The 12,185-nt window shown below is 40.1% G+C and overlaps 1 protein-coding gene across 1 annotated transcript in view; it reads right to left on the bottom strand.

The window, feature by feature from the left end:
• LOC101863405 (NK-tumor recognition protein) overlaps window positions 1-12,185 on the bottom strand; it is a 157,673-nt gene that overhangs the window by 96,777 nt on the left and 48,711 nt on the right. The window lies entirely within an intron of this gene.

Below are 12,185 nucleotides of genomic sequence, written 5' to 3'. Positions count from 1 at the left end.
TGTGTGTGTGTGTGCTGCTGGGCAGGTGGAGGCTGTGAGCAAGTTAGTGTGTGCACAAATGTATGTCTGTAAATTAAATGTTCCCATATACAGGCACGGGTATGCAGTCAAGAACGTATCAATTTTACTTTGTTTTTTATGATGCAGGTACATTTATCAGTGAGTGACTACCTGTCTAGAGAGAGATTCACTCAGTTAAATCATCTGACAGTGTCTTGAAATCTGCGAGAGAGATGGGAACGAAAAAACTCGAAATATAAACAGGCCAAGGAATCGACTGGGATTTGATTTCCATGCAAAAGCATTCCTTTTTTAAAGGGATTTTCTGTCAGAATCGAACAGGAAATGAATTTCAAACTTAAGGAGATCTGTACAAAATGTAAAAAAGAAACTTGACATTTGAAAATGGGTCGGTTCAAAAGCTTCTCCAGCTCCAAGAGCTATTGGATTTTTTAAAAAGTGGGTAAACTGGGTGTCTTTCTTCGTGGCGTTGCATGCGAGGCCGTAACTGCTGGTTATTAATGAAATGAATGCTCTGGGAGATTGTTTTTGAGACATTCGTGACGGGCAAAGACAGACGGGATGCCAGTCTCATCTAGTCTCAGCGACGCCAAGTGGGTTAAGAAAACTCTGGCATTTCGCTGAGACAGCCGAAGCTGGTATCGACCAGCTATTTGGCCCTACACTCATACAGACATGCATTGTTCCGTGCAATGACTCTGAAAAAGCGCACAGAAACATTTACGAGTCAGAGAAAATAAGAAACTCCCATCTTAAGTGAATTGAGAAGACCTTGGATCATTTAAATAAATGTACCGTTTTTACGAAGAGGCAATGGTAAGTATAAAAAATGGCAGGCGGTTTGGAACTTTTTTCATTGGCTTGAGGGATATGGAGGCGAAAGAAGGGGGGCTGGGGAGATGATCAGGGGTGGGGTGGGGGGTATGCTGAATTCAAGCCAGGCGATTGCAGGTCCCAGTTGTACTCTATACAAAATTATTTGTGTGTCCTCGTGTTGAAATCAGGCGCTTGTCAAAGTGGTGGAGTCAAAGAAATGTGCTCCTTCCTATTGTTCGGCAATTGTCATAATTTATTTATTTTACTATTACTTGTATGTTTTGTTTTCATCCCAACACCTTTTTTGTCCGTTTACAAACAATTTGTTTTGTTTTCTGAGTGTATTTTACTGAAAAAACGTTGATTAAAGACATAAACAACGAAAAACAATTACGTTTTCCTTGGACGCAAGTTTTGAAGTCAGTAAATTTCGGTGGCCATTTTTTACTCTTATTGTACCTCAGACATTAGGAGAACACCACATTCGTACCTAAATATGTCGACGTCTATTCAGGATAGAAAGTATTTTATCAAAAGCAAGACAAAGGAACAGGATTTAAGATGATATGAATAACTCAATATGCCTGCCCCCCCCCCCTAAAAAAAAATTGACGAGCACCCGAGTCCACCGTGTTGTGACATATTTGGCAAGCGGAGGTTATAGAGAACTCGTGTTATTTTCACAACGATAAGATGTATACTTATTCCCTTGACCAAAGTGCCTTTTGTTATCAAGACATTACCAAACTGAGGAAGAGAAAATACAAACTAGGCAAAATTAAAGGATAAAAGTCACTTCAGGCAAACAGAGTCAATACAGAAAATTCATACCGAGGTGAGAAAAGCATGCTTTATCCGGGTCCATGGCTGAAGAAATACTGGCAGGGGCAGTTGTAACAGTGACGGTTGAGGTTCCTAATGCCAGACGCACATGGCAGTCTGGTTTGACTGATGGTTCTATGCCAGTAACACCATCTGGTCTATTAAAGGAGATGTTTAGCAATGCATATTGGTAATTCAAGGCTGCAGGCATTTAGAGAAGCGAAACAAGGGTAAGAACATGAGAGTGTTCTTCGTTCCCAAGACATCCATCTTGATACACCGAGACCATCATTCGGAAGAAGTGACCTTGCCTGGGGGCAACAAAATGTTTCCACTCACTGAAATCTAATATAAATTGACCGGGAAACCAATTTGAATGCTGAATATATCATTTCTTGGGCTGAATATCACTCATCTAAATTTACATGAGAACCCGACGTAGGAGAATCCATTTCTTTTTCAAACTGATGTGCTGCACGTCGCCAGTGCATTTGACATTGACAAGTTTTTTTTTTGCGCATTCCTGTAACGTACAAAAAGAATGAAATAGTTTCTTTGATCAGATAATGAGCTGATCCAAGTTGATTTTCTGCTGTGTGTGTGTGTGTGTGTGTGTGTGTGTGTGTGTGTGTGTGTGTGTGTGTGTGTGTGCGTGGTTTGGGGAGGGGGGTAACACGTATCTCCGTCTGTCTGCTGGGATGATGTATCCCTCGTCACCCGGGTTGTCCTTGGCAGTCACCGTCGAAGCCCGCTTCTTAAATTATGATCTAAATTTGTTGAGGGAGGTGTTATATATCGGCATTTATATCCATTATTTTATTTCGTTGCATAAATCAGTATCGTTTACAGCATTAATAACACATGCAAGTAACTTCAATTTGCTTATTTACTTTGTTAAAGCAAGCCCAAGACAAAAACACCGAGCTGAAGCTCCAAGAGGTAAGGACGTTGTTTACCTCTCATATATGTTAAGATGAGCTGATTGTTTGGTGTTCACATTGAATATTTGTATGTAAAAATCCTCAGGACTCAGATCCTAAACCTTCTTATTTAAACTTTAAAATTACGTTATAATATCTAGAACGTTTTGCAACCAAGTAAATAACCAGGAGTCGTTACTTACTTGTACATTTTCGAATTACCCAAGATAAAAATCTGAATGCTGGAGCATACCACGGAAAAGTAGCCTTTAAGTACTTGAAGTTTCTCTCAGTCTCTATAATTTCGTTTTTTCTTTCTGGATCCTTTCCATTTTTACCTACATATATCTCCTGTACAGCATGCATGTGTGGAAGTACATGTCACTGAAAAAGGAAACTTCCATCCCTGTCATCATCATTTAAACGATGTTCTTTCGTTCACTTGCTTAAATGTTGTCAGAATCGGCATTGCTTTCAACAGCTTCTTTTTCAGCATCGACATTCATTATTACGCTCATTGAAAACCCCTTAGCTGTCTACTATTCAAACCAACTGACTTCCATTCAAATAAGTACCAAAACAATGTGACTTGGGGGTCAAATTGTGTTAATTGCGCTTTTCAGTAATATAGTAATATTTTCTCTGAACTGGATGCCATGCATGGCTCCAAGAGCTCAATTTTGGAAAAAATCGATTAAGATCCTACTTTAAGAACCTTTGTGGGTTTGCATTCCTCAGACAGCAACTGTAATGCAGCTCTCAATGATGATACACGTGAGGGCGAATAGTAAATCTTTCCACATCAAAGGAAAAGCATATAGTAAATCATCTACTGAAAGATTAAAACTCCTGTTGGTTTCTGAATAAAGCTTACGCAAAAAAAAAGTAGAAAGAACAAACTACTGCACGCATTCAAATAGGTTCAGAGAGCTTGAGCAATTTTCTGACGAAAATAAAATAAAAATGAGCGTCGCCTTGAAGGGAGGAACGAGGCATTTTCTGCTGTCTTCTTGCAGAGTTGGGTTTTATGGATCTGTCGATCGAGGGTTGTAGGGAACACGCAACTAGATAAAAGAGGGACGGATGCCATTTGCTGGATGAGTAGCTGTAAACATTATTTATGTGTAACGTAACGCATAAATCGCGTGATTTTGGGTGATTTCATCAGGATTTATTTGATAGGTTTTATACTGATTGATCAGATTGGATACCTTCCTCACTACACGTTTCAAATTTCAAGGTAACCTAACAACTAAATTTTGGTTTACGGGCCCCCCTGAAAATACCTGTGTGTATTCGCCCGACACTTGCATCACGCGTTAGATTTCTGCAGAGGGAAAGTAACTAGATCTAGATGAGCTTCAGACCGTCATGGTAAAATACAATGAGTCATGAAGTGGTGGAATCAGGTGCTCGTCAGTTGTGGGCCATTTTGAGTTATTGGTATCACGTTAAACCTTTGTTCGTTTGTCTCGCTTTTGATGAAAAAATACCCATCTATCTTGAATAAAAGTTGAGATATTTGCGATTGAAGGAGGTGAGGGTTGATCGATTTCAGAGATAAAGTTAGCGAGAAAATGTCCGCCAAAGTTTGGTAACTTCCAAAGCTTGAGTCTCCTTGAAAATTGCAAATTTACATTTTATGGTGGTACCTTTAATCAACGTTTTTCAGTAATATCCCCACAGAAATGAATTTTAAAAAATGAAAGTAATAGGTGTCAGACCAACTTTTTTAATCGGATAAATTTTGCTCAAAGTACGGGGGGAAATGTTGCTTTCTTTGAATTCATTTTTTTGACGAGCACCTGGTTTCACCACGATGCCTCTCAAATATTATGTAGCAATAATTTGTTGTCTGTAACCTTTAAATGCTCAGATACAGACAGGGACCATCGACGCCAAGGAAATAATGGAAAGCCTTGTCCTTGTTGCATTCAGCTTTTTTTTCAAGCATTTTACGCTAAACAAAGACCTAGGAACTCAAAACAGTCTCCAAAACTTCAACGAACCGGGGGACAGCATAATTTGACACTCAATAAGCATGATTCAGTTACCCTACACTACATTGTTACAATATGTCGACAGACTCCTGTTATCTTTGTGCAAAGACACCATACTTAAGGACAAAATGTAGGCTAAGAGACGGATTACTTTTACGACTGATTTGTTAAAACAATCCTTTTATTTCGACTTTGTTTGTTTATAACATGTACAGTCCTTTTCCTGTCACTCTTTACCAATGGATCCGCGTTCTTTTGTTTACAAGGGTTGCTGTTCAGGATGTTTCTTTCATTAGTTCCGTCTCAACCTCTCAATTCCAAATGAATTCGCCTTTGATTGGATATTATCGTTGTTTCCGAAATAATTACGCGATGAATGGGAATGTATGCTGAAACTTTCATTTGACCACCTGTAACAACACGAGGATGAGAGAAAATTGATATTCCAGAAAAGTCGGAGCTACTATTTTTTGGCTCCTCAGATTCGAACTTTTTTTCTCTCGAAATGACAGCTAGACATGGCAGGCTCTTAATCTACTCTACTAAAGCGACTTCCTTCTCCGCAATTGACAACTTCCTTTCCAATATAAGTCTGAGCAAAGAAGAGAGGGTAGTTTTCAAAATACAAATCATGTCATAGGTATGGGTTTGTCTCAAAGCTCTGAAAAACATAGAGCATGTGAACTTACTTTGACATTTTGAGGAACAAAAAGCTGTAAGATGTTTTTAAAAGCGCTTTCTACAATCATTCCTTGAAACAACACACGAAGATTAAAAAGAAAGCAGAACAAAGGCTAACCTTGACTGTTGAAATCGTGTGCGTTATCTGGATTTATGTTCTTGCTTGTTATGGGATTCGTTAGTTTACACATGGCTTCCCCGGAGTTTGCGTTGTTGTCACATTTACAGCCTCACTCACACGGCCAAACAAGGAAGCGCCGGGAGCAAAGAGAAATGGAAGAATAAGCTATCTGGCTATGCATTAAGGAGGAACAAATTCTGATGACCTCTTCACCTTAGTTCTGATCCATGTAATTGAGGACAATGGCCATTTGATGATGATGATGATGATGATGATGATGATGATGATGATGATGATGATGATGATAATGATCATGATGATGATGATTATGGTGATGATGATGGTGATGATGATGGTGATGATGATGATGAGGATGATGGTGATGATGATGATGATGATGATGATGATGATGATGATGATGATGGTGATGATGATGGTGATGATGGTGATGATGGTGATGATGATGATGATGATTTGCACCCGATTGACCACTAATCCGCCTCCCACTTTTTGTCCCAATCCTGCATGAGCTCTCTATACTTTGACCAATTCAGCTTTATTTAAACTCTCTCCAGGCCCAAGGCAGGGCACATCCAAATTAGTAAGCTTTTTGCTTTTTTCTTAACTTAGATTCTTTCGACATTTCTATTAGTCATCATAAAGAAACACCTCAAAATGAGAGCTTTGTCGCTATGGTGTTGTCGTGGGGTTTTTCAAAATAGCATTTTCCCTTAGTTATGTTCCTGATGAGGCCGGACTTGGGCGAAACGTAGAACATTGTTTTAAATACAACTAACATGCCTGAAATATACTCGAGACGCCATTATAAACATGTACGTCTCTACTGTAAAACAATGATGATGATGATGATGATGATGATGATGATGATGATGATGATGATGATGATGATGATGATGATGATGATGATGATGAAATAATTATCATGTTGCTCGCATTTTTGTTGAACGAGCGAATCTCGATTTACAGCTCGCATCACAATGACAAATAAAGTATGGCTCGGCGCAATATCCCCAAACTAACACTGTTGTGAGAGCTTAGTAGCCTGTCTTGGCCACATCGGAGATCTCTATTCTTTTCGGTGCCAACGTAAGAGAAACTTCTCTGGGAGAGAAGGGGAACGGAGACAAAAAGAAAAAGTGTGGAGAGAGAGAGAGAGAGAGAGAGAGAGAGAGAGAGAGAGAGAGAGAGAGAGAGAGAGAGGTTGTGGCAGAGGGGGGGGGTATATCAGCATCACCACCCTATCAAGAGACGAACATGTCCAAAATTCCTATTGACATAATTCAATTTCGTTCCCGCCAAGTCCATCCATTGCTGGGCACCACTCCTCCCATTCTCCATAAATCTACCACGCGTATCCATTTCAGCAGCAGTACAATAAATCTTTCAGGCACTATTTGAAAGCGGGAAGTGAGGAGTATGAGAGAAAAACACTGAGACCAGGATGGGAGGACGCAAGTAAAAGACAACGGAGGTGGAGAGGGTGGTGGAGAGACGGAGAGGTGCAGGGGTACCCCCCCCCCTCCAATCCATTTGTTTCCTTACAAAAAAATAAACCACAGAAAACAACAACCAGAAAGAAATGGAATGAAATTAGGGATAAGTGAAGACTGTGAGAAAGAGAGAAAACACAGAAGTAGAATCCCTTATCTTTTTGGGGCAGACGAGTCATCGCACATCGTGATTGTTCATGGTTTTAACATCTTCCACGGAAAATGGGCAAGAAGGCTATTGTAGCTTTTAATTTGATGACGAGTAATGTTTCCTCTTAGCATTGGATTTTTTTTACATTTGCAGTTTTAGTCTTATTGTTGTCCTGCATTGCATGTTTGAAAAAAATAAAAGCAATTATCCACCCAGTAGTATTAGATGTGTTACAATGGATAAATAGATAAATAGATCGATAGATGGATAGATTGACAGATCGATAGATAGATAGATAGTCTGTTACTCCCCATGCATAGCATTCGTCCTAGTATGCATAAAATGAAACACGCACACCTCACATATATTACATGGGAAGGGGAATGGATGTTTTTCGGCGCATACGTCTTATAATCCGAGAGAATTTTAATTAGAAAGTTTCTGTCTATCTTTCTCTCTCTTATTCTTTCTCTCTCTCTCTCTCTCTCTCTCTCTCTCTCTCTCTCTCTCTCTCTCTCTCTCTCTCTCTCTCTCTCTCTCTTACTCGCTCTCTGTCTCGCTCTCATTATTTTCTCTCCCTATCTCTTTGTCTCTCTTTGTCCCTCTATCTCTCATAATTCTCTGTCTCTCTATCTTTCTTACTATATTTGTAAGTACCCTGTCTGTCTGTATGTATGTCTGTGAGTCTGTCTCTGTGTCCGTCTGTGTGTCTGTCGTCTCCTTTTCTTTCCATCTTTCTCTCTCTTAATGATTTACCATGTGTTATAAGGGGCACAAAATTCAATTCAAACAAAAAAAATTATCCTGTTTCCTGCTGACGACAAAAAATCGAAACGAATTATCACAACAAAACGAAGCTCGGAGAAGATTATGTTGAACCGAGGTATCCAGGCCCAGGATTCCCAAAAATAAACAAACGGCAAAGCCAGTTGCCTACAAAGCTCAATGAAATTAACGGGACGTTGTTCGTACGCGCTTCCATTGATTTTTAGAGTTCCCCTCCCCCTAGATTGGGGGACGTGAGCCGTGGGGGGGGGGGGGGGGGTCTGTTGCCTTCTCTAGGGGGCGTCTGACTCGACCGCGTTGTCACGAATGTGCTGGAATCCCTTTCGTGTTGACCGTCAAGGGCCACAACTCCAGCTGCTGGCTTCTCATTGACTGACTGCCCCAAACTATCAAGGCGGGACAGCAGTTTGGAAGAGATAACTGTCTTCGATAAAAACTTCGACCCACATTCCTCTCTTTCTCTCTCTTCCCCCCCCCCCTTTTCTCTCCCCTTTTCCCTTCTTTCCCCCCCCCCCCTTTCTACTTTGGGGTTTTTTTTTTTCCCCCTCTTTTTTCCCCCCCCTTTTAAAAAATTTTTTTATTTTTATTTTTTTGTTTCTTTTTTTTTTTTTTGAGGGAAGGCGAGGACCGCGACTATTTTTCTCTTGGGAAGTAAGGCGGGCGGGGGGGTGAGGGCGAAGAGAACATTTTTCTTTCTTTCTTTCATTTTCTTTCTTTCTAAACGATTTCCTCTCAACCTAAAATAGGGCGAGGATATGGGGGGAGGTTAGAAAAAGGGTGAGGCGTCACTTTAAAAAAAGATTTACTCGCTGACTGATTAGGAGCTAAACTGAGAGACAGAACGTACCAAAAAATTCTCCTCATCCTTCTTAATTTCCCTGTTAGATCACCGAGGCCTATAAGTTCTTCAAACCGAAATGAACTTATTGGTTTCTCTTTCCTTGTTCCGCTTCTACAGCAGGTGCCCGCGTCTCTGGGGCTGCGATGTGACCTTTGAAAAGATGTTTTCGACGTTTTTAAAAAGGAAATGTCTTTTCTGCATTGATGAGGCATATTTGAAGTTTACTCCGGTAAAAATTCTATAAATCCTTTTCTTTTTAGGGTTTTAACTGTAAATGTGTCTAAAGGTCCATAAAATCCAGAGTAATAAATAAATAAATAAATAAATAAATAAATAAATAAATAAATAAATAAATAAATAAATAAATAGATAAATAAACCCGCAAAAAATGAAGAAAAAAAAGTTTTAAAAAATGACAAACATCTGAAAACAAACATGAAAAACAAATAAAAAAATGTGCCATATAAACATCTTGCCATTTGTGAATAGTTGCACCACACTCCACACCACTGTTAACCTGTTTTTGGCTTTGAAAAACCAGTTAAAAATTCAGATGCCGAAAAATCAATATATAACATTACTGCATGACTGAATTGTCCACGGACATTCATTATTCTAACACAACAGAAGGCATCTTAAAAATATTTATTGGGCACTGTTTGCACAGTTTATTTCTTTTCACACAGTAAAAGCGAAGCACGACCGCCTGGGAGAAATCTCTTGTTTTCACATATCTTTGCTGTCTAATTTTTAGAAAGATTCATCTGTTATCCTATGTTATTTCTTCGATGACACATGCTATAGCAACCTGGCGTCATCTCTCTGAATAAAAATCAGAGAGAGAGAGAGAGAGAGAGAGAGAGAGAGAGAGAGAGAGAGAGAGAGAGAGAGAGAGAGAGAGAGAGAGAGAGTGAGGGGGTGGGGTGGGAGGGAGGGAGTAAGACGTTCCCAATCTTTACGACCAACCTATTCATGTCAAAATTGATGCAGCTGTGAGAAATCAGACTGTATGCATGTCTCTTGCCGGGGCATCACACGGGTGATCGATCGCAGAACAGCTTATTAATTAACACTTCAAAATCAACAGCCAACTACTTACTCAACAAACACTCTGTCCAAGGAAAGTCAGTGATCGTCCAAGATGTTGTAGGTGAAAGAAGATGACAAGGCAGAACGATGAACGTTTTGTTGAGCTTTACGATAGTCACACCATTTGCTGCCATCAAACAAACCGCCTCTGACTTTGAAGTTTGTGTAGAGACAGTAAGAAGAAGGCTCAAGCAAGCACGCGTAAAGGGCAAAAGCCCTGATATTGGCAGTCCGTCTAAAAAGCACCACCAAACAGCCCAGTACAACAACTGGACGATTGCTCATGACCGATGGTTCAAACCCCAGTGGCATGCTGCACTCCGTCATGTTGAGAGGAAGTCCAACATTTCTTTTACAAATGGACGCCGACGAATTTAGAGAAAGGACAGTCAACGATACCAAAACAAGACGTGTTCTGCACACCAACTTCTTTGGTCGTTGGTTCAGGCAAGGGGCAGGAATTAGCACTTACCCTTACCACCGCATGGAACTCGTCGTCGGTGGTCGTTAGAAGCCAGACTTACGTTGAAACTATCCTGCTGGACCACTGTGTTCCGTTTTCCACGACTCTCAGGGTCCTGAAACATTTTCAGCAAGACAGTGCTACACCATATTCAGCAGCTCTTACTCCTTCCTACAAAGTCAACGATTTTACACTTTAAATTTGCCCGCTCTGTCTCCAGGCTTTTCCCTTATAACGCACTTTTGGGATGAATGTGGTCGCCGTGAGCGCAGCAATGCAAACACCCGAACCGTTGCTCGGCCTAAAGAAGCACTGAAAGAGGAGTGGCTATTTCGCTGGGGCTCATTACTTGCGGATAAAAGCATGTCGGGCAGTGGATGGAGGCCACACAAGATATTGACTCGCTCAACAGCTGATTGGTTTTAAATTCATTTAAATAAAGTACAAACCAAAAGCTGATCGTTCACATTGCATTGTTTATTGGTATTTAAAAACATTTTGAATGTGTATTACTTTTCCTTTCCCTGCATGTTATTCAACATCCCCACTTTTCTGTTGAGCTGCCAATGGGAGCATCGTTGTTTGGAGCGTTTCTGAAAGTTTCACCACTTTTTGTTAGGCTTTTGAAACTTTGCAGGAGAGTTATCTGATTTTCTGAAATTGGATATTTCATGATTTGAAATTGAATTTCCTTCGTGTCCAAACAAAATTTATTAACTTCAAGTAAATACGTTGGGATCCAAACTCGTTTAAACACTGGCCAATTACTTTTGTGGCTCAGTCGATCTTTACCTTTTATTTTAATTCGGTTGATCTGGCAGTCTCAAAACAATTTTTTTTCAAATCACTATTTACAAAGTCCTTTCTTCATCCCCTTACTTTGTCAGTGGCGTCCTTTCACTATTGAAGTACAACACAAAAAAACCCAACTCATTTACTCACGAATTCTTACAGATAGAAGGACACCTGTATTAAATATATAAATATTCTACAAGACTGAAAAACATCTAGATCTATATAAAAGATGTTCAACAGTCATATTATGGTTTTGATAAGGCGATCACATTGTGATCAACATTTCTTGCCAGTTCCAATCAGAGGCCAAACGTATACTTCTGTACGGACCCGCCTTTTTCCAAGGCCCGGCTCATTTTCATCCTTTTGCTAAGTGGCACTATTAGCATAAAAGAAAGCATCAAAATTTGCGCATATCAAGATTAAATGTGAGGGGAGTTTTGCTTTTCTTTCTCTGGTGTCTGTGGTAAAACATTTCCGTCGTCACAGGACAGCACGCAGACCATTAGAATAAAAGGACTTAAATCAACCAATACATTGATGAACGTAAAAGTTTTAAAAAAATATATATATATAAAAGTGTCTTGTCTCAATTTTCTTTAATTAAACATTTTTTTCAATTAACCCAAAAGGGGGGGAGGGGGGAGGTATCGAATCCGACTGATACTCTTTCCGAAGTAAAGTCCCATAAATTAACAAGGAGCACAATGGAGAGCGAGACAAATCGCGTAGAGATCTCCCGGAAACGTATGTTACTTACATAGAAACGACACGAACAACAAGGATAAATCAGCCTTCCGATCGTTTCGCTTCGATTTTCCCGTTGTCATTCTTTTTTAAAAGTTGTACTTTTATTTCACTGGAAGATTAAACTGTATTTAATGGCATCACAAAAATTATTCAAGGCGGGTGTTGATTTCGTCAAGAAGGCTTGGGCGTCTTTTTTAAGTTTGTGTGGAGCATGTGTGGGTGCATGTGTGTGTGTGTGCGTGTGTGCGTGTGTGAGTGCGTGTATTCGTGAATTTTTCTGTGCGATTGTTGTTTCGAGTGCACGGTTGTGAGTGTGCATGGGTTCGCGTTTCTCTCTGTGCGCGCGCGCGTGGGCGTGTGTGTGTGTGTGTGTGTGTGTGAGAGAGAGCTTGTGTGTGTTTGCGTGTATGTGTGTGTG

Source organism: Aplysia californica, unplaced genomic scaffold, assembly GCF_000002075.1.
Source record: "Aplysia californica isolate F4 #8 unplaced genomic scaffold, AplCal3.0 scaffold00025, whole genome shotgun sequence".
In the NCBI taxonomy this organism is placed as follows: Eukaryota; Metazoa; Mollusca; class Gastropoda; order Aplysiida; family Aplysiidae; genus Aplysia; species Aplysia californica.
Note: the sequence above shows the minus strand (reverse complement) of the source record. Positions and strands in the feature narration are given on the sequence as shown.